Source organism: Mobula hypostoma, chromosome 7, assembly GCF_963921235.1.
Source record: "Mobula hypostoma chromosome 7, sMobHyp1.1, whole genome shotgun sequence".
Classification (NCBI taxonomy): domain Eukaryota; kingdom Metazoa; phylum Chordata; class Chondrichthyes; order Myliobatiformes; family Myliobatidae; genus Mobula; species Mobula hypostoma.
The window spans coordinates 111,079,142-111,085,141 of NC_086103.1; positions in this window are offsets into that span (position 1 = coordinate 111,079,142).

Sequence of the window (6,000 nt, forward strand, 5' to 3'; positions counted from 1 at the left end):
GCCCATTCAGAACAGAGATGCAAAGAAATTTTTTCAGCTAGAGGGTGGTGAATTTATGGAATTTGTTGCCACAGGCAGCAGTGGAGGTCAAGTCATTGGGTGTATTTAAGGCAGAGATTGATAGGTATCTGAGTAGCCAGGGCATCAAAGGTTATGGTGAGAAGGCGGGGGAGTGGGACTAAATTGGAGAATGGATCAGCTCATGATAGAATGGTGGAGCAGACTTGATGGGCCAAATGGCCGACTTCTGCTCCTTTGTCTTATTGTCTTATGGCTCTAAGAACAAGCCAGGACAATGACATCTGTAGTATGTAAAATATTGAAACTTATTTTATAAGATGCATAAGTAATTCGATAGACAGGATCTGATTAGAGATAGATTACAAGGAAGAATGATTACGGAAAGGAGGTAGACATTGTCAAAAGCCTTTCTAAAGACCATGTAGAAATGGTAGACCATGCAGACAAAGTCCCACTTAGGATGCTGGTTTGGATTGGCAGCAACATCTCCTCCATGATCTCCATCAGCACAAGTGCACAACAAGGCTGTGTGCTTACCCCTACTTTACTCACTTTACTCACGACTGCATGCTAAGCACAGCTCCAATGCCATATTCAAGTTTGCTGACAACACCACTATTTTAGGCTGAATCAAAGGTAGTGATGAATGAGCATATAGGAGGGAGATTGAAAATCTGACTGAGTGGTGCCACAACAACCTCCTACCCAATGTCAGCAAGACCAAGGAGCTGATTACTGACTTCAGGAGGAGGAAACCAGAGGTCCATGAGCCAGTCCTTATCTGAGGATCAGAGGTGGAGAAGGTCAGCTGCTTTAAATTCAATGGTGTTATAATCTCAGAGGACCTGTCCTGGGCCCAGCACATAGGTACAATTACGAGGAAAACAGAACAGCATCACCTAAAATATTGGCAAACTTCTATAGATGTGTGGTGGAGAATATATTGACTGGATGCATCATACCCTGGTATGGAAGCACCAATGCCCTTGAACAGAAAATCCAACAAATCACAGTGGATATGGCCCAGTCCATCACAGGTAATGCCCACACCACCAATGAGCACATTTACACGAAGTGTTGTCACAGGAAAGCAGCATCCATCATCAGGGACCCCCACCACACAGATCATGCTTGCTTCTCACTGCTGTTATCAGTAAGATGGTACAAGAGACTCAGGACTTGTACCTCTAGGTTCAAGAATAGTCAGTATGTCTCAACAATCGGGTTCTTGAACCAAAGGGGATAACTTCACTTGCCCCATCACCAAAATGTTTCCACAACCTATAAACTCATTTTCAAGGACTCTTCATCTCATGTTCTTGCTATTCATTGATCATAAGACCATTAGATATAGGAGCAGATTTAGGCCATATGACCCATCGAAACTGCTTTGCCATTTCATCATGGCTGATCCAATTTTCCTCTCAGCAACAATCTCCTGCCTTTACCCTGTATCCCTTTATCCCATCAGGAACCTATCAACCTCTGCCTTAAATATACATAAAGAATTGGCCTCTGCAGCTACCTGTGGCTAAGAATTCCACAGATTCACCACTCTCTGGTAAAAGAAATTCCTCTTCATCTCCATTCTGAAAGGATTTACCTCTATTCTGAGGCTGTGTCCATTGGTCTTAGACTCTCCCACCATAGGAAACAGCCTCTCCACATCCACTCTATCAAGGCTTTCACCATTCGATAGGTTTCAATTAGGTCATCCCTCAGTCTTCTGAATTCCAGTGAAAATAGGCCCAGAGTCATCAAATGTTCTTCTTATGACAAGCCATTCAATCCTGGAATCAGTTTTGTGAATCTCCTTTGAACCTTCTCCAGTTTCAGCACATTCCTTCTAAGATAAGGGACTCACAAAACTCCAAATGAGGCCTCACTAGGGCTTTATAAAGTCTCAACATTACATCCTAGCACTTATATTTAGTCCTCTTGAAATGAATGCTAACATAGCATCTGCCTTCCTCACCACAGACTCAACCTGCAAATTAAGCTTTAGGGAATCCTACACAAGGACTCCCAAGTCCCTTTGTGCCTCAGATTTGTGTATTTTCTCTCCATTAGAAAATAATCTACCCTTTCATTTCTTCTACCAAAGTGCAGGACCATACACTTCCTGTCACTGTATTCCATCTGCCATTTCATTCTCCTAATCTGTCTAAGTCCTTCTGTAGTCTCTCTACTTCCTCAAAACTACCTGCTCCTCCACCTATCTTGATAATGTCTGCAAACTTTGCAACAAAGCCATCAATTCCATCACCTAAATCATTGACATATAACCTAAAGAGAATCTGTCCCAACACAGACCCCTGTGGAACATTACTATTCACAGGCAGCCAACCAGAAAAGGCTCCATTTATTCTCACTCTTTGCCTTCTGCCAATCAGCCACTGCTTTATCCATGCTAGAATCTTTACTGTAATAACATGGGCTCGTAGCTTGTTAAGCAGCCTCATGTGTGGCACCTTGTCAAAGGTCTTCTGAAAATCCAAGTGCACATCAGTCGATTCTCCTTTATCTATCTTGTTTGTTATTTCTTCAAAGATTTCAACAGGTTTGTCGGGCAAGATTTTCCCCTGAGGAAACCATGCTGACCATGGCCTACTTTGTCATGTGCCTCCAAGTACCCTGAGATCTCATCCTTAATAATCAACTCCAACATCTTTCCAACCACTGAGGTCACATTAACTGGTCTATCGTTTCCTTTCTTCTGCTTCTCTTCCTTCTTGATGAGTGGAGTGCATTTGCAATTCTCCAGTCTTCTGGAACCATTTCAGAGTCTAGTGATTCTTGAAAGATCATTACTAATGCCTCCACGATCTCTTCATCAGCCACCTCTATCAGAACCCTGGGATGTACACCAACTGGTCCAGGTGACTTATCTACCTTCAGACATTTCAGTTTCCCTAAAACCTTCTCTCTAGTTATGGTAACTTCACACACTTCATGACCCCTCACCTGGAACTTCCACCATACTGCTAGTGCCTTCCACAGCCAAGACTGACGCAAATTACTTATTTGGTTTGTCCACCATTTCGTTGTTCCCCCATTACAACCACTTGAGCATCGATTTCCAGTGGTCCCATATCCACTCTCGCCTCTCTTTTACACTTTATGTATCTGAAGAAACTTTTGGTGTCCTCTTTAATATTATTGGTTAGCTTACTTTTGTATTTCATCTTTACCTTCTTAATGACCTTTTTAGCTGCCTTCTGTTTACAAGCTTCCCAATCCTCTAACTTCCCACTAATCTTTGCTCTATTATATGCCTTCTCTGTAGCTTTTATGTTGCCTTTGACTTTTCTTGTTAGCCATGGTTCTGTCATCTTTCCTTTAGAATACTTCTTCCTCTTTGGGATGGAAATATCCTGTGCCTTCTGAATTGCTTCCAGAAATTCCAACCATTCCTGCTCTGACATCATCACTGCCAGTGTCTTCTCCAATCAATTCTGGCCAACTCTTCTCTCATGCCTCTGTAATTATTGCTTATTGATTCCTTTTTGTATTTGCAGTTTGCTTGTGGTGGTCTTTCATTGATTCTATTTTAGTTTTTGGTCTATTATTGAGTATGCCTACTAGAAAATTAGAAAATGAACCTCAGGGTTGTCTATGTACTTTGATAATAAGTTTACTTGGAACTTCAACAAGGCTAAGCCGCCTTGCATTCAGGATGAAGCAGTAAATTGGATTCAGCATTAGCTTAGTGGGCAAAGTCAGAGAGTGGTAGTAGATGATTGACCCTCTGACTGGAGGCTGGTGACTAGTAGTGTGCCGTAGGGATTGGAGCTGGGTCTATTGTTGCTTATTACTTACATTAACAATTTAGATGAAAATGTGGTAAACTGAATAAGCAAATTTCTGAATTACACAAAGGTAGGGGACATAGTGGACAGTGAAGAAGGCTATCAAAGCTTGCAGAGGGATCTGGATCTGCGGGGAAAATGGCAGATTTAAATAATCTAATGCAGACAATTGCCAGACATTGCACTTCAGCAGATCTAACCACCGTAGGACTTACAAAATGAATGGTAGGGCTGAGTTTTGAGGAGGAACAAAAAGATCTAGGAATATTGATCTATAATTCCTTGAGTATGGCAATACAGGGATACAGGATTATAAAGAGAGCTTTTGACACATTGGCCTTCATACGCAAGAGCACAGAATACAGGAGTTTAGATATTATGTTGAAGTTGTATTAGTTAGGGATGAGATTACGGAGCACCTGGAGGCACATGACAAGATAGTCCAAAGCCAGCATGGTTTCCTGAAAGGAAAGTCCTGCCTGACTAACCTACTGCAATTTTTTTTTTGAGGAAATTACAAGCAGGGTAGACAAAGGAGATGCAGTAGATGTAGTGTACTTGGATTTTCAGAAACATGAGGCTGCTTAGCAAGATAAGAACCCATGGAATTACAGGCAAGTTACTAGCATGGGTGGACCATTGGCTGATCGGCAGAAAACAGAATGGGAATAAAGGGATGCTATCTGCTCCTTTTTGCAATGTATGTTAATGATTTGGACTATGCGATTAATGGATTTGTGGCTAAATTTGCAAATGATACAAAGATAGGTGAAGGAGCAGGTAGTGTTGAGGAAACAGAGAGCCTGAAGAGAGATTTAGATAGTTTAGGGGAATGGGCAAAGAAGTGGCAAATGAAATACAATACTGGAAAGTATATGGTCATACATTTTGGTGGAAGAAATAAACAGGCTATTATTTAGCTGGGGAGAAAATTCAAAAATGCAGAGATGCAAAGGGACTTGGGAGTGCTTGTGCAGGATACCCTAAAGGTTAACCTCCAGGTTGAGTCGGTTGTGTAGAAGCCGAATGCAATGTTGGCATTCATTTCTAGAGGTATAGAATATAAGGGCAGTGGTGTGATGTTGAGGTTTTATAAGGCACTCGTGAGACCACACTTGGAATATTGTGTGCAGTTTTGGGCTCCTTATTTTAGGAAGGATATACTGACATTGGAGAGGGTCTAGATGAGATTCACAAGAATGATTCCAGGAATGAAACAGTTGCTGTATGAAGAAAGTCTGGCAGCTCTTGGGCTGTATTCCCTGGAGTTTAGGAGAATGAGGGGGATGTCATAGAAACATTCCAAATGTTAAAAGGCCTTAACAAATTAGATATGGCAAAGTTATTTCCCATGGTAGGGGAGTCTAGGACAAGAGGGCACGGCTACCGGATTGAAGGATGTCCATTTAGAACAGAGATGCCAAGAAATTACTTTAGTCAGAGGGAGGTAAATCTGTGAAATTGGCTGTGGAAGCCAAGTCATTGGGCACATTTAAGGCAGAAATAGATATGTTCTCCATTAGCCAGGGCATCAAAGGGTATGGGAAGAAGACACGGGAGTGGGGATGACTGGAAGAACTGGATCAGCCCATGATTGAATGGCAGAGCAGACTGGATGGGCTGAATGGCCCACTTCTGCTCCTATACCTTATGATCTTTTCGACTATTAGAACCTGTTGCACACGCTCAGTAGCGACGTCTTAACCACAAGTGGAGAGCAAGCAAAATTGGCTCTTGCCTCTGATCTGGGCTGGCGTTTAAGTTGTCTAAACAGTGTACAGAATCATACCTTGCACTAGGACGAAGCCACCATGCGGACGCAGATTCCGTCGTCCAGCCTGAAGCTGCGCATAAGATCTTCAAATCAGCTCAACACCCCTCGCATCCGGATTAGAAGTGTTGAAGTGTATTAGCAACATTAAGATTTTTAAAAACTATTTACCTGTATTTACTTATCCAATAGTTTCTTTACTGCTTTCTAATGAATGTTGTAAGGTACAGGCACCGAAGTCAGAATTGCGCTCTGCACGTAGCCAGAGGTCATCTATTGAAATCATTGGTTTAAATAATCAGTATGTTCTGATCTGCCAAAAATTAAATTAATATGCATTTATACTAATTATGAATTCCATCACTGGAGTGTTTATGAATGGCAAGATGGACAAGGAAA